Source organism: Bufo bufo, chromosome 1 (genome assembly GCF_905171765.1).
Source record: "Bufo bufo chromosome 1, aBufBuf1.1, whole genome shotgun sequence".
NCBI lineage: Eukaryota > Metazoa > Chordata > Amphibia > Anura > Bufonidae > Bufo > Bufo bufo.
Window position 1 is genome coordinate 705,539,804 of NC_053389.1, and position 20,610 is coordinate 705,560,413.

The following is a 20,610-nucleotide window of genomic DNA, read 5'->3' on the forward strand; positions in this document are numbered from 1 at the left end:
TCTTTCTCTCTTTCTCTCTTTCTCTCTTTCTCTCTTTCTCTCTTTCTCTCTTTCTAATGAAACAAATTCCAAAAAATTCTGTAATATAAATCTATAGTGTTTTTTGTACTTTCACACAAACTTGGTTCATTTAGATTTAGAACAATAGTCTCTCATGTAATTATGCACTTAAGGCCTTGAAAAGAAAACAGAAAGAAACATGAAATCTGCAAGACATTTGAGTGTACAACTGACTAATATTTTACGGAAAATTCATGAATTAAAAACTATCACTTTAAAAATGACCAACACAGTTAATTGATAAGGAAGCAATACTACCATCAAGTGCCACCTATACACAAAATGCTCAGGTAACAGTATATGAGATCAGAACACAAAGTCCCTTCTTTATTCATATACATAATAAAGTGCACAGTGCAAGTACAAAGACCAAAGTGTACAAGGACCAGCATAATACACTAATATAAACCCATTTTTGGTTTAACAATGCATGTACCTCAGGCATGCTCAACCTGCAGCCCTCCAGCTGTTGTAAAACTACAACTCCCACAATTCCCTGCTGTAAGCTGATAGCTGTAGGCTGTTCAGGCATGCTGGGAGTTGTAGTTTTGCAACAGCTGGAGGGCCGCAGGTTGAGCATGCCTGCATTACATTTGTCTTTAAAACTCTCACATTTACTAAAGACTGGCGTAAAAATCCTGCTGGCAAAAGATGTAACCAATGTATTAAGAGGCACAGGCATCAAATACTATATTTCTCACATTTATGCGTTCCATATGCCAGAAACTGAAACAAACTTCAGCTCTCTTCAGCTAAGCTCGGGCAAAAAGTTGCAAAATTTTTGTTCAAACTGCTATTTGGCCAAATTTGCTACTTTTTCATGCCATAAAACAGTTGTAAAGCCTTTGGAAATGACCCCCTTTATGTCTTATCATTTCACCACCACCTTATGACAAGAAAGTTGTTATAAGAATCTTTATGAACAAACTTTATGACTAGCATATCAAGTATTAGACTATACATACACAAGGTTTATCTCCAGTCATGGATATATACAAGTCTGTACAATAGCTGTATACACAAAGTGGTAGGACACTTTTAATCAAGACTATTTGCAAAGTTGGTTCATTTTTTTTATTTAAGATGCATTTGAACAATAATAGTTGGGATGGGATGAATCCTTGAAAGTGGCTTCAGAGAAGAAGATAGGTCTTCTGAGAAGAAATATCCAGGTATAATTTTTCATCTGTGAACCTGTTGCACATAAAGAGAGTCTATTTTATATTTGCCTTAGGTCATAATGCAACCACAATCACATTACATAGTACGCACAATAACATTGTAAAACATTTAACTAATTACAGCATGCAGTTGACAGAAAGGGTGGGAAATATAATGTACCATCTGCAATTGATTTGTCTTTAAAAACGACGAAAGAACTGGAACTTAATTCAAGCATAATTTCCAGATTTCAATAAGTCAGAGTTATTTTCTCATGGCCTGAAAAAAAAAAAAAAAAACTTGCTGAACCATCAAACTACATCACCAAATAATATGTTACAACTTACAAGTTGTATCCTGCAATATCATACCATGTACATAATGTCCTACATCTAGGAATATTTCTTAAAAGAGTCGCATTAAAAGAAAATGAATTCAATACATTACATTGACTTAATTACTCTACAATCTTTGGGGAAACAACTACAAAGGTTTGCTTAAAAAAAAAAGTTGTAAAGGTACTTATATATTAAAATTCAGAATAAAAGATAACAGCTGTGGTCATCTACCCATCAGATTCTAGGCTCTTTGACACCAAATTGTAGTATTAAGCAGCTGTATCCATAATATATGAGTTTAAAAAATGAAAATGGCTAAGAGTTTGTGGATGACATTGGGCTACTAAAAGATATAGACTTGGACGAATTGAATGTTACTTCTATAATACAAAGGGGTAAGTGGCTACCAGCACCTCTTGCACCACGCATTCCTGTTGGAGGCTCTAAAATGGCATTGGACTTCAACTTGACACAATTTATTTCCTTTTGCTAATGCAACGCTAACATTTTCAACAATATTGTACAGAGATTGCAATTAAGGGCAAAAACGAATGTTCAAAGCAATTTGCCCGTGTAAGCATGTTAAGCATGTGCAGACAATTCACTAATGTGTCGACCTAGAAATTATGGTTTGTTGCTGGTATAATGTCTCATGTAGACAGACATCTGATAGTGTTTAGCAGGTAAGACAGGAGGAAAGGATATTTTAAATAGTCACGAAGCCATTTGCAACTATTTTAGGAAGCAATTGAAGTTGCAATGGGGGCTGTGATTTTATAGCAATTTGTGCTCCACTTAATAGCTACACAGACTCAAAATGTGTCAAAATTACATACAGTCAGACATATAGCTAGTGGCTGCAGGGGGGCAGCAGCCCACTGGCATGGTAGGGTGCACCACTATCAGCTGTAACAGCATCCACAGGACATTCAAACAGTGGACGCCTGTGGTAGAGCTGGAAGCCACAGACTCCTTACCCTAAGGCCTCTTTCACACTACAGTATTTTGCGTTCAGTATACTGGACGTTTTTTGAGTTCAGTATACGGAACAGATACTGAACCATTCATTTCAATGGTTCAGCAAAAAATACTGAAGTGTCTCCGTGTGCATTCCGTTTCAGTATTTCAGTATTTCCGTGCCGTGGAAAGATAGAACATGTCCTATGTTTCTCCGCAAATCACGGTCCGTGGCTCCATTAAAGTCAATGGGTCCGCAAAAAAACGGAATGCATACGGAAGGCATCCGTATGTCATCCGTATGTCATCCGTTTTTTGCGGATCCGTCATTAACAAATGCTAGGCCCAGCCCACTGTGGCCATGTGTTTCTTGTTGCCAAACTTTGGCTGAGCACAAATACAGGTGGCTTCCGTTTTTGATCCGTGAAAAACGGACCGTATACGGGAACCATACGGAAACCATACTGAAAGGTTTTTGCGGACATACTGAACGGAAACGGAGACACAACGGAACCCAAAAACGGGACAACGGATCCTTGAAAAACGGAACGCAAAACACTGAAATGGACATACTGTAGTGTGAAAGAGGCCTCACATTCTCTGTCTGCGGCCTACAGGATGCCAAAAACATACACAACGTCAACGTCCCGGGATAGGTGGCACAATGACGTCTCTGCATCACGCCACTGTGACACTAGCTGTTAAAAGATAATTAGAGGTAAGCAATTTTATTCTAAATCAATTTTTATTCATTTAGCATTTCCCAAAAGTTTTGGCGATTTGATTTTGGAGAATTGTGCAAAATGGCATCCACTATTTTACATATTACAGTAGTGAGTACAGCAGGGCAGGGAATATGAAGGGGAAGATCACAATACCCCAGGCCCATGTCAGCTGGCTTCTTCATAATGCCTTGTAGTCATTCTTACAGCCAATAAGAAGAAATAATATAGATGTGTCAAAGGCACTATATTATGTCCAAAGCAGAGACACCATTCTCAGCTTTTCCACTGATGTTAAAGGGCACAAGCCGTCTCTGTCACAGACACAGCAATTTAGACATATAATACTGTAAGTTTAAGGTCTTACACAGACAGTGTTAGGGATTGGTAGATATAATTAGTTAGGTAGATTTAATAAATTTATAAAAACAGACAGGTTTTAGCATTTGTAATAAGGTAGGGGCAGTTTGTACCCCTTAAAAGCCAATCATCTTCTGCCTTGTTTGTCAGATTTCATACTGCTGCTTCTACTGAAAAAGGGAGAATTTTTGGACTTCTTGTCGAAAACAAGACATTGCTTTTGCTGATATTAGTATATAAACCCATTAAGGGATCATATTTGGACCGCTTGTTCAGAACAAGCCATTCCTTTTTCCAAAACTAGATGTATGTATAACCAAGGACAGGCAGCTTCCTCCCATTAAGATATAATTTTTCGGACCGCTTGATCAGAACAGGCCACTGCTTTTCCAGCACTAATGTTTGTGTATAAACACTGGCAGGCATCTTCCCCAAAAAGGGTTAATTTTGTATACTTTTTATACTTTTAAAAAGCATAACAAATGTGTGGTGGTCAAACAAGCTGTTGGCAACAACTGGCAACCATGTTTTTACCCTTAACCATATACAGTACAGACCAAAAGTTTGGACACACCTTCTCATTCAAAGAGTTTTCTTTATTTTCATGACTATGAAGGCATCAAAACTATGAATTAACACATGTGGAATTATATACATAACAAACAAGTGTGAAACAACTGAAAATATGTCATATTCTAGGTTCTTCAAAGTAGCCACCTTTTGCTTTGATTACTGCTTTGCTCACTCTTGGCATTCTCTTGATGAGCTTCAAGAGGTACTCACCTGAAATGGCCTTCCAACAGTCTTGAAGGAGTTCCCAGAGATGCTTAGCACTTGTTGGCCCTTTTGCCTTCACTCTGCGGTCCAGCTCACCCCAAACCATCTCAATTGGGTTCAGGTCCGGTGACTGTGGAGGCCAGGTCATCTGGCGCATCACCCCATCAATCTCCTTCATGGTCAAATAGCCCTTACTTTCAAAGTTTTCCCAATTTTTCGGCTGACTGACTGACCTTCATTTCTTAAAGTAATGATGGCCACTCGTTTTTCTTTACTTAGCTGCTTTTTTCTTGCCATAATACAAATTCTAACAGTCTATTCAGTAGGACTATCAGCTGTGTATCCACCTGACTTCTCCTCAACGCAACTGATGGTCCCGACCCCATTTATAAGGCAAGAAATCCCACTTATTAAACCTGACAGGGCACACCTGTGAAGTGAAAAGCATTTCAGGGGACTACCTCTTGAAGCTCATCAAGAGAATGCCAAGAGTGTGCAAAGCAGTAATCAAAGCAAAAGGTGGCTACTTTGAAGAACCTAGAATATGACATATTTTCAGTTGTTTCCCACTTATTTGTTATGTATATAATTCCACATGTGTTAATTCATAGTTTTGATGCCTTCAGTGTGAATCTACAATTTTCATAGTCATGAAAATAAAGAAAACTCTTTGAATGAGAAGGTGTGTCCAAACTTTTGGTCTGTACTGTATGTTGCTGTCACTTTAATATTAATAATGCTGTCTTGGCATTAAAAAGCTTAAACTTAGTTGCATACAGTCCTATGAGACCCCAGAGTATCATATGCAACCTATTAGGGTAATCTAAGCACTTTCAATTTTGGTCAAATTTATTCATGCCTGAAATGAATCTTTCAACCAAATTGTTAGAATCAGACCCAAAACAAATTTCAAGAAATTTGCTCATCTCTAAAAATGACTTCTTGTGCTCATCGGGGATCGAGCTAAGGTGAGTGCAAGATTTTTTTAAAAATAAATTTGTAACAATTTTCCATGGGTCACAAGGAGAAGCATTTATTCAGGGACACTTTTATTTAATCATGGGGCTCAAGGGGCATTACCATTTTTTTCAAGGGGCACAGGGTGCATTATTATTTATCCTGGCAACATGGGAGCATCATTACTTAATAAGGAGGCACATGGGGCATTATTACTTTATAGGGACCCTCAGGGACATTGTTATTTTTAGCAGGCATTCAAAAAGCATTATTACTTTTTAGGGAGCACTCAGTGGGCATTGTTATTTTAGGGCCACTCATGGGACATTATTTCCTTCAAAGGGGCATAGTGTAAATTAGTCATTAATACTGTCTATGGCCAAAATGGGGTCACTATGACTAGGGCACTCACAGGGTTTATTATTACTTTTTAGGGGGTACAAAAGGGTGATTTTTACTGTCTAGAGGGCACATAGGGGGGCATAAATACTACATTATGGGAACAGCAGTGAGCATTCTTACTTTGTGGGGCACAAAAGATGGCATTGTTACTGTGTGGTGCACTATAACAATCTAAGGAACAATATGGGGCACCCTCCCTCTTCTTCTTGATTACCTGGGGAGATGACTATGCAGGATCCTAGCCATGTTAATCAAGAATCTGAGAGAGGGGCTGGCAGAGGAAACAGGATTAGCATAGGTGCACATGGTGGCTTGGGCCCACCCTCAGTTCCCCTAATTGCTCATGTGCATGTGGATTAAAAGTACTTACAGAATGAAGCAACGTATTGCTAAGTAAAAGGTGTCATTACATTCGGCTGAGAAGGCCCTACAAGGCATTGTGCCTGGTTTAACAGTGAATTTTCTGGTGACAGATTTCTTTTAAAGATGAATTACAGTTGTGTAATACTAAAACTAATACCAATGAGTTAAGCAACAATTGTACAAGCCATGTGATTTCAAGATATTCCTGTTAGATTGCTGATATCGGCTAGAATTTTCAATGAACCACTAAGCACACAGTCAGCACAGAACAGAAGAAATGAGATATGAGGCTGTTTTAATAGAATGCATTTTGCCTGTACAGTTTACATACTAAGAAAGCAATTTACTTCATGGCGCCAAGTAAAGGATGTTTAATTCTTCAGGACGTATCTCATGTTTGTTGACAATGGCCTATAAATAAAACATGATTGTCGGTGTAATTTATATGGCTGCATGTGTAAACCTAGCGATCCCATTCAATTAAGCAGCACAATAAAAGTGAGGGGAAGTCTTTCAATCAAGACAGGCATTAAGAATGTGTGAGGGAGGTGAGGGAGGGGAATCCTGACAACCTGAAGATTTTCACACATAGGAGTTCAGCCTATCTGTTATCATATTAGGTATATTCTGCAGTTATGAAATCTGGGCAAGGTGAGCTGGCGATGACAGTGCCGCAGACATGTCACTCACAACCTCAGAATAGAATTAAAAGACTTAAGTATATTTCATGTCAAGCGTCATACAACACACATAACACATGTACAAACAATCTATTCAGATGTTTGCAAAATTCTGGGTCCAAGAGCTTACAATTTGCTTACAATTTGATTAGTCTTAGAATACATATAGTCATTTGTATAGGTAGGTAAAATGGATGACTGATGATTGTTCAGTAATGGAGATCTGGCTGCTCTATGGAATATTTATTGTAAACGGCTACATCAGGTCTATCCTCCTCCAAAATTGGTAATTTTGTACATTATCGTTATTTCACTATGTTACTTGCATTCTGTTGTTTGTATACATCACTCTCAACTGTGTTTATTGACGTATTCACTACTTAAGATCTAGAATTTATAATTGCAGTAAAAGTAGGACCTTTTTGCATGTGACTTCACATTGTATTCAAACCCAGGACACTATTCATGAAGTCCCTCTAAAATATAGATGTCAGAGGTGAACTTCAGCTACGAAGGTGCTTGACGGCAGACCCACATGCTACAGTGAACCATGGGGCTACTAGATGTGTGTGCGTTAAGGTAAGGAAAGTTTTTGTGGCATTCTCTGGGCCACTTTATCCATGTGGAAGGCACTCTCATCCGATTTGGGTATGAATCTATCCTTGCAGATCACGTACACTCATACAGGCTGATTATCTTCCATGGGGCAGATGAGATCTTTCAGCAAGACAATGTAAGATGTTACATGTCTGGAAATTACCGACATTGGTTGGAAAACCATGACTAATTCCCCAGACTTGAATAAAATTGACCATCTATGGGACAACCTCTATCGTCATGTTCCCTCTATGAATCCTCCCCGACGCACCCTCCAGCAGCTGTGAGATGCACTGCAGTCAACATGGCTCCAGATATCTGTAATAACCTACCAGGACCTTATTGAGTCACTCCTAGCCCGTCTAGCTGGTGTCCGTGCTGCACACGGTGGTTTCTCCGGATATTAGCTGGTGGTCATAATAATGTGACTCAAATGAGTAATTTTTAACCTCATGTTTCAGAGAACAAACTGCATAGATATTGCTAAATAGCTCATAATCCAAAGTGCCTGGCTTGGATGAAATTTCATGTGGTGGACTGACTGAGTTATTCCTGGGAAAAGGAGGAAGCACTGTCCTCATCACTGACACAATATTTGGGGTGCTGGTTGAATGCAGTATGTACTAATATATTGAAGTTTCAATTAAATTAAATAATTAATATAGTGTGTGCATGTGATTGTGCCCGCTGAGGAACAAGGACTGATGAGAGTGATAACAATATTTGTATAGAACATTAGAGTACGTTGGCACTGTGTAAAGAGTACATAACAAATTTCATTACTTTAAACCCATTTTTTTATATTAACTTCATTTTTCAAAATTTCAAAGTGATGTTTGAGAAAATTAGTAAGAAATCAGATTGTTTATATGGACGCATGTTGCCTACAATGCTGAATTACAAAATGTTACAAAAACAAACCTTTTGTTTTATGGTGATTGAGCAAGTCCATATGCCTCCGTGACCTTCAGTAAGATATTTTAATTTAAAAAAGCAAGCTAAGGGGCTGAAAAAAAATAAAATAATTTCAAAGCCTTTGATAAGAAGACTGCTGTAATATGATTAATTTTCCCCTATTCAGGGGTCTAGTCTTATTTTTACATTCTACTGTGCACAAGGTGTTATACAGGGTAAAACATTGAAAACCTGTTCTTTTTTTTCCACGTTTGAACAAATCCTCATTCAATGCACTGTTAAAGTAATCTGTGAAGTATAAATCTTGTAAAGACCTGCAAGGTTTCCACTTGTTCATTTTTCTTTTATGTGGATGGCTGTTGACCTTGATCTTCCTCAGGCAAGTTATAGGCTGTATTCTATGCACTATTTAAAAGGAAGAATTGAATGTTATAAGTGGATACTCACATCTCAATCAACAAATCTGAACACTTGAAGCTAACACTAGGGTAAATATGACAGAAGATATAACGCCTTTGTTAAGTGCAGGCAAACAAAAGGCATAATGTGCCTTCAGAACTGTGGGTGCAGTGCCAGGTAGTCAATGGAAAAAACATTTCCAATTCAAATATTTTCCCAATGCACTGATATGACACGGAGATGTTCTGTATCATTCTGCCATATCATAATCATCAGGGTATATAAGAGATTTCTAGAATATATTCAATAATGATATTAATGATAGCAATGGACATAAATTGGGGACGATTGTCAATGTCCTTTTTTTTTAGTTCATTACATCTGGGCACTTTAAAAACAGAGGGTGATATGGCTTGCTATAAAATTGTTCACAATGTGTGTTCATGAGAGATTGAGATTGTGAGTCTCACAGCAGACACCAGTGATTCAAAATTTTCCTCAAAGATTTGAGGGTGGTGGTCAGACCTCTAGACTCATCACCCATTAAGAGAATATGGTAACACTCGCCCTGTTTTTGTCAAGCAAAGTGGCCAGTAGTCATTGGAGGGGTGGGGGCTCCATGTCCAAGAATCTCAGCATTCAAGTTTATGAGAGTTATAAAAATGGCTCTCTTTCTGTAACTCCCATATACTTTAAAGGGGAGAACAGAGAACTTCTGTGGCCCCTCTTAATTCAATCTATGGTTTGATGCAGCTGTCTTGCCTGGATGAATTGGGATCAGTTTTCCTGACTGGTGGGAGTCTTAAAGCTTGGACCTCACCTATCAGACATTGACAGAATATTCCTAGAGATAAGTCTAATGAAAAAACAATGGTAGATTTGGTATTGCTTTCTGCTCAGAATTACAGCTTGATACAAAAGCTAGGTAGTATATGACAGTATCAGTGTTGGGCCGAGCAGTAAACATTAGATACTCTGTTTCTAGTATGATAGTAAAAATAAATTTTTAGGTGATCAGAAGTATCATTATAGCCCTATTTTTATGAGAAAAAACATATCCCTATTCTACTAGAAAATCATAATCAGAATTACTACTGTTTAATTCCAATTTCATTTTCTAACTTCCACCTTTGAGTGCTATTCAAAAAACTGTAACATGTTTTGGATGGATCCCCATAGTCCCCTTTTTCAAAACTCATTGCGTGCTACCTCCGAAGTCATCATATCTCAATATATTCCTTAATCTGTACATAAATTCTAAGATATGTGCTTGAAACAGCTATGTTCATGTGCAATAGGCTTTCTCTTAATAGTTTCTGCAGTCACATTTGTTCTATTGACCATAGAAAGAAAAATAATTGTCTCCTACATTCTTTTGTCAAACCTTCTTTTTATAGAACCATCATTTGTAGCTATTAACTTTTATATAACAAATGACTAGGGTAATGTGAGGCAGTTCAGAAGATCACTATTATGTCTAACCATGGGGCCAATTTTACAAAATGAAAACAGTTCCCATCATTCCATCACGGTGTATCAGTGTATCTTTCCTAATACAAATTGTCTCAGGCAGTGGGTGTGGAACCACTGCGTCAACCAACCAGTTTGGCGTAGGGCTAATCTTAAGGGTGTTATACTGGCAGTCTCCTGTTTTTCACCCTTTGACCTCTATACATGGATCTAAACTTCGATGCAGGGGAGCCACCAGGAGGCCGCCACCTCTTGGAGTAGTCCCGATATAGTTGATCGTTGACCCACAGGGTCAAAGACACCTGAAGCACAGAGGGATCAAGCTTTTCCGTAACAGGCCAAAGTCAGGGAAGAGAGTTTGTGTGAGTCCATGAAACAATGTTGGTAAACTAGCAGAGGGCACACAAACAAAACAGCACACCTTAGAGACAAGCAAGCTGGATACACCTATTGCTCAGGCCCCCTTTCCAAGAAAAGGATCCTTAAATACCCACAGGTGGCCTGCCATAGGCTGGGAAAGATCAGGGTGCATATTCGCTGGTCCTTTAAGAGATGGAAAGAGCTCACACACTCTCTACGGACAGAGACAGAAGGGACCTTGTCAGCAGGAGCAGGCTATGGCCTGCAAGAAGATCAAGCTATGAAGGATCAGCTGGTTCAGAGCCTTGAGATCCCAGCAGAAGCTGGAGGATTAGATATATGGCACCCGTGCCTACCCCAGATAGCAGGACAGTGGTGGGCACAGTGTTCAGCCATAACATAAATCCTGCTTGGAATGGTGTTAAAAATAATGGAATGGTCCATGGCTTGGCCAACTGGCCATTGCCACTAGATTGGTATATGGGAAAGTAGAGGCCAAGTCAACACCTTGAACAATGTTTGCATTGTGGCAGGGACATTATCCCTCTAAAAGATGACACTGCCATAAGAGAATACTGTTGCATGAAGAGATGTACTTGGTCATCAACAATGTTTAGATAGGTTCTACATAAATACCCCATTGACCAGAGCATCACACTGCCTCCAGCTGCAAGGCACTGTGTGTTTTGTGGGTTCACCTCTTCTTTGGAACTGACCAGACAAGCTAGCCTTCACTTCCAATGTGCTACAATGAGCCTTGGGAACCCACCACCCTGCTGCCAGTTAACTGGTTATTCTTCCTTGATCACTTTTGGTAGTTACTGACCATTGAATACTAAAGACTAGAGATGAGTGAAGTTCTCAAAAATTCAATTTGGATGCTTTGCCAAATTTCACAAATTCGCTTTGTGACGAATTACTTCATCACAAAGCGCATTTCTTTGTGAGTAGCGGGTGCAATGACTGGGAACTGTGATGGTGCCGCCCCCTTCATTGAACCCCTCAGATGCCGTGTTCATCGCTGAGTGCGGGATCTGATATGACCATTGAGGACTGTCAGGGGTTACTCTGTTTAAAAAAATAAATGACAATACCTTATCGATTCGATCACAAAGAGTCTGCTGTGACCATCTTGAATGAAGATCCAGTGCAAACTCTTGAGCGGTGTGTGAAGATGTCACCACACACAAGATTTTGCGGGGGATCTTCCATCAAGATGGCAGCAGCAGACTCTTCGTGCACAAATGGATAAGGTGAGCATGATTTATTATTTTGAATACCATTATAGAGAAAATTGATTCGTTACAATGAAGCACAATCAAATTCGGCTTCACTGCAAATTTAATTTTCCCTGAAATTCACCCACTTTGTGAACTTCGATTTGCTCAACACTACTGAAGACATCCCAAAAGGTCTGCCATTTTGGAGAATCTCTGAGCCAGTGATCTACCCATTACAATTTGATCCTTCTCAAAGTCACTCAGATTGTTATGCTTGTCCGTTTTTGCTTCTTCCAGGGACTGACTGTTCACTTGTTGCCTAGTATATCCAACCCCTCAATAATTGCTACTGTAACAAGAAAATCAATGTAATACTGTCTCTTTCAGAGGCTGATTACTGGTATAAGGCAACTATGCATTATACTATGATGGATAGATAGATAGATAGATAGATAGATAGATAGATAGATAGACATATAGATATTGTCCTAAATCCATTACAATATACATTATCTTAAGTAGGGTTGATAACTGCTACTGTATGATCCTGATAAAGTGGTCGTTGGTTCCTTTTATCTTGTCTGTGGTGTAGTAATTGTCCAGTCACAGGAAGAGAATGCTATGTATTTTATCTGAATATATTGACAATCTTCAATTGCCTAATTGGCTAAGGATTGCCCTAGTTAACACTGAGATAAGAACTTAGGCTTTGGAGTGTAAGAGGAAAATACAAAAATAATATAGTGGCAAGTGTGCTATTAAAGTGCAGTGAAAGTATCTGCCATGCGCTGTGTGTGGGGGGTTGATAGGATGCCTCCCAGGCACAAGAGTTGCTAATCCATGTTTAAAGTTGAGTCAATATAAGGGTTGCTGTCAGCTTCAAAGGCAAATTTGTATCCACCCTTTCTTGGTACGTGAATCTAGTGAATGGAATCACACACCTATACCTCTAGGATTTAATTAGTTGTTTAGACATGTACTTTTTATTTAGCAGTAATCCTGTGAACATATTTCACCGTCTAGTCTCTTTCGCTGTCTTCCCACTTATCATCCACTCTAGTGTATTATAAAAAAGTACAGACTAAACTTTTGCTAACCTGTTATTACTATTCATGCATAATGTACAGCTCTAAAATGTGCATAAATCCAATGTCAGGTTTCAGATTCAAGGCATAACCTAGAGTTGCTAAAATAGTACAGTAGTAATAATAATAATATATGTATATTCTCAGATATAATATTTACATATGAATCCATTGCATCGTATTGTAATTTTATCTACATTATTTTAAACTCGGTTTAGGGCTTGTTCACATCTGTGTTGGAGGCTTTGTTCGGGGGCCTCCATCACAGATTCCATCAAAAACAGCTGAGCGAAAGAATGCAGGTCTTTTTTTCTCAGCTAAAAATGCAGGATCTTGAATGGAGACCAATGGACCTCATTACAGGTGAAACTCGAAAAATTAGAATATTGTGCAAACAAAAGTTCATTTATTTCAGTAATGCCTAAAACTTAAAATTAGAATTTTGTGAAAAGGTTCAATATTCTAGGCTCAAAGTGTCACACTCTAGTCAGCTAATTAATCCATACCCCCTGAGCAAAGGGTACCTCAAAATTGTGACTTTGGGGTTTCATAAGCTGTAAGCCATAATCAACCAAATTATAACAAATAAAAGCTTGATATATCTCACTTTGCATGTAATGAGTCTATCTCAAATATTAGTTTCACCTTTTAAGTTGCATTACTGAAACAAATTAACTTTGTACGCTGTTCTAACTTTTCGAGTTGCACCTGCATAGTCAATCGGATCTGCTTGGCTCTGTCTGGGTCAGTTTGCCAAATAATTTCCATTATTTTAGTTGTTCTGCTCCTATAACCAAGCAGAGGAATGGAGATAAATAGCGCTGGTGTGAACTCACCGTTATCTTGAATTATCTATAGAACCTCTATAAAGTAGATTGGTGCCCATAACAAATCTTTAAATAGTGTCCCCTCTGCTACTGGTTCTGGACAGGATAGGAGGCTACAGTACTTCTACAGTGTATTCCCCTTACCTTGATTTGTAGAAGAGGAGGACAGCATGAGAGCAATAAGCAGATTTACCCTACCAATGGGAAAGGGGTATGTGGCCGACATGACCTAGACCTCAATTTCACAATGTAGAAAGTTTTACCATTTGGGCTCTATTCACATTGAGCTATCAGTGAACATTCATTTATCCCTCTTTGAATCTTGAATTTAAAAGATTTAATACAGAAAGAATATAAATTGTTTATTATGCAAAGACTAACATTTGTTTTCTGAGACCAGAATCCTCTCTATGTAGTAGCACAACGTTCCATGTGCAAAGACAAATGCAAACACTGGAAACATGGGTTCATCTGAATTTCATTACTGCTATACTTACTGTACATGACAATTAGATGATCTTTCTGCACATTTTTTGTGTCTGGCACATCTACCAATGGCAAGTGTGCTGATCAGGGTTGCCAACCAGAATTTTCCTTTTTTCTGGACAACTTATCCCAAAATCACAGACAGCCAACATTGTTTACGGCCATATTAGAAAACCATAATGAATAATAAAAAAGTAATACAAGTATATAGCTCAATATACTGGTAGGCACTTACTGTGAGCTGTAAAATGAGGATAATTACCACCGAAATAACCAAGTACCAGCAGCCTCAAAAAAATCCCAGAAACCCTATTTTTTTTCACAGACACAGGAAAAAAGTTGCCTATATTTATGGACTGTCCAGAAATTTCAGGATGATTGGCAACCGTGGTGCTAATCCATATAGTGACTTTTGGCTTTTGCATGTCAGCCATGGCAGCATGCAGCTGTACTTTATTTTATATTTTTTAGCGGGACTGGTCTTTGTTTTTTGCATTGCCCATTGGGGGAGTGGCTGCCTCATATTTGGACTGTGCATTCCTGCCCTTCTGTCCAAGCTTTCTACATAGAGCATAGTGTAGCTGAAACCTACATTGCCCTGAATGTTTTAGACCAAGGCCCAGGAGAGGCAAGTCTATAAGTGTATGTCCCATCTGCAGAAGCCACCTTGTTGCTGGTACATGGCCCAACACAATTTTGTTAAAAAACGTGCTCAAAGAGCTTGTAATTTTCATGTACAGTAAGTATAGCAGTGTGCGGTTCAGATTAACCCATGTTTCCAGTGTTTGCATGGAGCAGTGTGCGGCTGCATATAGTGTTTGCTTTTGCATTGCAGCCATGGTAGCGGGCACCTGTACTTTATTTCGTATTGTTTAGAAGTGCTGGTCTAACTTTGTTATTTGTACCAGAATACCCCCTTATGGCATGATAATTTTTTCTAGATAGGAAAACTATACAGTTAAGGCTAAGTTCAGATCTGTGGCCAAATTCCTATATTCTGTTCTGACATAGGAACAGAATACCAGATTCAACAGCTCTGTCATATGCCAGTGCCCGACAGATCCCCTTAACTATAATGGCGTGCGCTGGATTGCCAGCATAAAAATTGATATTCTGATGGAAAAAGTACTGTTTTCAACCTTTTTATTTTTTTTCTAAAATCTGCAACAGAGGCTCCTATCGAAACCTCAGGTGCAGATGTGAACCAAGCCTTATTGGTCATATATAATGTACCATAACCCCTGTACAACTGATTTGTGTAATTTGGCTTGTAATGCTCTCATTTTTTGCTCTTTAAAAATGAAAAAACATAACATAACTCACATTGTACACTCAGAATAGGTCATTAATTAATATCAGATCAGTGGGGGTTTGACATGAGGCACCCCCACCAATCAGCTGCCAGCTACAGAAACCATACTATGAAAGGACTGGAAACAGAAGGGGTACTGCAGCTCACTGCCCATTTAAAGGGAACCTGTCATCAACTTTATGCTACCCATACTAACGGCAGAATAAAGAAGAGACAGGCGAGTTGATTTCAGCGGTCTGTCATTTCTAAGTTTAAAATAAGTGGTTGCCGAGAACCAACATCATAATCATTGCAGACTGGGCCTGGAAAAGTCCCGGCCACCTGAGAAGAGTCCTGGTTAATCATGAATTCCTGCTCTCCCTGCCCACCTGCTGATGACTGACAGTCTTCTACCTAGTTTTCTCCCTAGAAGAGAACTGTCAATCATCAGCAGATGGATTAGAGAGCAGGAGATTATGAATAACCAGGACTCTTCTCAGGTAGATTTGACTCTTCTCAAGGCCTGGACTGCAATGATTATGATGCTGGTTCTCGGCAACCACTTACTTTTAGCTCATGAGTGACACACCGCTGACATCAGCATTTCTGTCACTATTTTATGCTGCCCTCAGTGAGGTCAGAATAAAATTGATGACAGGTTCCCTTTAAGTCAATGAGAGCTGAGCTGCATTGTGCTGAGGTTGAAAAGCACACAGTGGATGGAGCCTTCGTCCACCGTATAGATTCGGGTGCCAGCGGCTGCCTAAAACAGCTAATCAGTGTGGGTTTCCGGTTTCAGAACTGCCCTAAAAAATAACTGCCTTAAAGCACCAACGAAGGCGATAACCAATGTAGTTATCACCTTCATTCTCTTTGACCACCGGGAATATTTGCTTTAAAATGGAATTGTGGTTCTGAGACGTTATCCCTCGGGATGAGCGAACTTCAAATTTTGAAGTTCGAGTTCAGGTTTGGGTATATGGTGAATTGCGTTATGGATTCCATTACCACGGACCATAAGGCAATTTCATGACGGAATGCATAATATCATAGAAGTCTATGGCCAGTATAACGGATCCGTCTGGTTTCCGTTATGCAGGAGAGGGGCAAAGTCAATGGAATATATGCTGAGCCCTGCGCCATATTTTGGACACAGAAACAGTTGTTCCTTTAGTAGAAGTAGAATAACCTGTGCTTTTTAATAATACAATTGAGATTGAAGGGAGACTATTATGCAGTGCATATCGCTCTGGCTACTCCAATTGAAACCCATGGTTGTCTCATTTCAGCGAATGGCGTTTATCAGGTAGAGAAAGTTAATACAAGGCACTTACCAATGTATTGGGATTGTCCATATTGTCTCCTTTGCTGCCTCGATTCATTTTTCTATCACATTATACACTGCAATCCAGCAGCAGTGGTCGTGCTTGTACGCTATAGAAAAAGGGGGCCTGCCTTTCTGGTGGCCGGGACCGTAGGATCGCTCATAGGCATTTATGCGCAGCAGCTTCAGTCCTGTAACCCCTGAATACGAGCAGTGTATAGCGTGATGGAAAAATGAATTCCACCAGCAAAGGAGGCAGTAGGGACAAGCACAATACATTAGTAAGTGCCTTGTAGTAACTTTCTCTACATGATGAATGCTATTTGCTGAAGTGACGCAACCCCTTTAATGTACAATCCAATGCTACCTGTCAAATGTGCTCCTTTGTCTTACAGCTTTTGGAGTTTGTTTCATACGTGTCCAGATCTGATGAACTTTATATGTGCACTGAACACATTCTTTACATTTGTCTTCAATAACATTTAAGTGCACTGAGATGCCCTATGTCTGCAGAAGTTCAAGGGTTCAATATCAATGGCCGCCTTGGCAGGTACCGTGTTCAAAGTGCGTTTAGGATCAAGACATGCGCATTCCTAGGCCAATAACTTGTCCAGTAATTGGTATATTGATTGCTAATGTCATCGTGTTTTAGAATGTATAAACCATTCAGTATATCACACAGCCGGCAACAATCCAAGAAGGCATTGTTTATTCATTGGAGTTCCCATACAGGCCTGGCTTGGATTGTGCTTGAGGGCCTGCTGATAAAGATCAGCAGATGATTGGGTGCACACATTCTTAACATGTCTGACCCATGACATCCCAAGGGCAGCAGGCAGCCTGTCATTACAGGCACAATGCTCCTCTTTCTTTCCACTTATCTAAACCCAGATGACTTTGAAATTTTTATTAACTCATTAATGACTGAAAATGTCATTAGTGGCACCAGGAAAAAGAAAGTTAGTGGAGTGCATAAGGTATAGCTGCGAGCTGCAAATCAGAACCTAGAATTCCAGCGCTGGTTGTAATTAGAATCATACCCGTTATTTTATATACAGATCCGGCCGGCTTACCACACCTGGTCAAGATTCCTAATGATAGGAAAATGGAGAACGCCTTCGCTAGAATTATTTCCTAATCTGCAAATCTTATTAATAATATTTCCTCGCCACATGATTAACAGCTGCCAGAACACCTTAAACACAGAAAAGGCATGCTGAATGGATCAATAGAGGGGAGGAATAGTTTTTATTAGCCCACTGTTTCTCAATTATATAATTTCTTATAATAATTTAAATGCCTGTTATAATTTTAATATATTCTGGTATGAAATAATTATGGATATGGCATCAACTATGGGTGGATTTAATTATAGATAATCAGTATATTCACGCACTGACTTAGGCTACTTTTACACTTGCATTTTTGCCTGATCCTTGTGTCTGAGAAAACGGAGTCGTCCCCATTGACTTGCATTGTGGGTCATGCTGGATCTGTTTTGCTCCGCATCCCATGATGGAAAGAAAACTGCAGCATGCTGCGGTTTGCTCTCCGGTATGAGAACGGAACCAAATGGAACTGAATGCATTTTGGAGCATTCCGTTCTGCTCAGTTTAGTTTTGTCCCCATCGACAATAAATGGGGACAAAATGGAAGCCAGAAGCCAAATCCTCTGCCAGATCTCAATATCGGAAAATGTAAACGTAAGTGTGAAAGTAGCCTTAGCTGACCATAATGTTAAAATGGTTGTATCACTGTTGGGACCCCAAGGATCAGTAGAACAATGCTACCCTGGTCGTGCAGACATGCAAAGTGCCACTCAATTCAAAGTCTATGGGATGGATGAAGATCGCTAAGCACTGTACTCAGCTAGCTCTGTCAGTCCCATAGACTTTGATTGGAGTGACAATGTGTAGACTCAATCTAAACTCGTCATTACAGTAGTGGAATGGGGAGGAAGAGAGGACTCCCGTTCTAGTGATCGGTGTTGTCCCAGTGATGTGTCCTCCAATGGTCATTTATCAACTATTCTGTAGGTAGATAATAAATGTGAATTATGCAAATTACTGCTAATTGCTGGGCTGCACCTGTACTTGCTTTAGGAAGTACAGCAATAAATGGCATCCGTATGCAGATCTACATCCATGTACAAGAAGCCAAAAGCCTGTCAGACATCTTTGAGGTATTAAATCCTGATGAACAGTGTTTGACTGGGGTACCTAGGGCCCACCAGTAAAATTTATTTTGGGCAGCCCACCGTACATATACATTCAAATATAATAAATAATTTAACAAGTTTTTTATATTAACATAGGCTGGTTGAGGTGCTGCACATTGAATATATGTATGTAGTACAGTAAATCTAATGTGTTAAGTGCGACTTGTGCAGGGGTTGGGAGACTAGGGGCCCACCTGGATCAGTGGCCCCCCGGGGGATTCACCTTTACCCCTGTGGGCCAGTCCAAGCCTGCTGATGAAGGTATTATCTTCAAGTGTTATTAGCAATATGTGGTTGGTTTTCTCTTGCTATATATGCTCCAAGCTTTTAATCGAGAGTGAGCCTTTACTGGTGAGATACACATCAGGATTCATCTCTACTATGCCATAGTGGGGTGAAACTTTTGTCTTATGGAGCCAACAGGTAGTTGTTGATTTGTGCCTCCCATACTTGTTTATCTCTGTATTAGGCATTTACTTCATACACTGACAGGCACAAGTCCATTTAATGTTCTGGACTACAGAGGTAGCACAATAGTTACCAGAACTACCGGATGCAGACACCGCCGCCGCCCAACAGATCCCATTCACTGTAATGGGATCTAGTGCGTGTCTGGCATGAGTACCGGCAGCTGCATGCAGTGTTTTTTTTGCCAGAACCCCCACTTCAGATGTGAACCTAGCCTTACAAAAAATGTAGGTGCAGCCTCAGCTCCAGGCTGCCTGTACACATTCAGGTTTTTGATAGCCTTTTGAAGCCAAAATCAGGTGTGGATCAAGCAAGTATAACAGGCAGATTCCACACCTCCTCTTTTGTGAATCCACACCTGGTTTTCAAAACTGCATCAGGACAAAACCTGAACATGTATAGGCAGCTTAACAGAAGTTATGTTTCTAATCATATAGGAGAGCCAGATGAGCAGATACTTTCCTGTGCACTGCACTGTCCATCTTTTTGTCATACATAAGGAGAACACATTTTTATACATCAACTGTTATTTTTGCAATTTTCTACCGTCAGTGGAAGGTTGCAGCAGGGACTTTTTGAAGACCTGTTTTTAAAATTCAATATGGAACCTCTTTCTCATCTCCATCTAGTATTGGCATCTGTAATTTCTGATGATACATTCTGTAAAGAGGACATCTCAGTATCCTCCATGTAATAACTGAGGGCAATGTATTGTATTATTCCTGATATTATTCTAAATAGGTATGAATAAATACACTGTCTGACTCTGTCCAATCAGTAGGGACACCCCCTTGATAGGGGAGGAATGGTAAAACCCATTTGTCAGTTTATTCATAAATGCCTTAGAGGAATAACGGAGGAATGGCACAATGAAGAATTATAAGAAAATATGCTCCGAAATTGTTATTTTATGAGAAATGCAAATCTTTACTAAACCAGGCATATCAGCAGTGCTGAAAGAGACTCTTTAAAAAACATATATGGGGTAATTTATCAAACTGGTGTAAAGTAGAACTGGCTTAGTTGCCCATAGCAACCAACCAGATTCCACCTTTCATTTTCCAAAGAAGCTGTCAAAAATTAGAGGTGAAGTCTGATTGGCTAAGGGCATCTAAGCCAGTTCTACTTTATACCAGTTATAGTTCTAGAATCTAAGATTTAAATGGACACCTC

The 20,610-nt window shown here is 39.4% G+C and overlaps 1 long non-coding RNA gene across 6 annotated transcripts in view; it reads right to left on the bottom strand.

Annotated features, from left to right (window-relative positions):
- Positions 1-539: 539 nt before the first annotated feature.
- The window catches only part of LOC120985971, an 83,034-nt gene continuing 62,963 nt past the window's right edge, over positions 540-20,610 (bottom strand). For 2 of the 6 annotated variants that reach the window (XR_005775621.1, XR_005775617.1), the window contains exon 11: positions 7,567-8,694. This is a non-coding gene — a long non-coding RNA (uncharacterized LOC120985971). Of the gene's footprint in view, positions 1,501-7,566; positions 8,695-20,610 lie in introns of those variants that run through there. The other 4 variants (XR_005775619.1, XR_005775620.1, XR_005775618.1 and 1 more) reach the window with 4 other exon arrangements.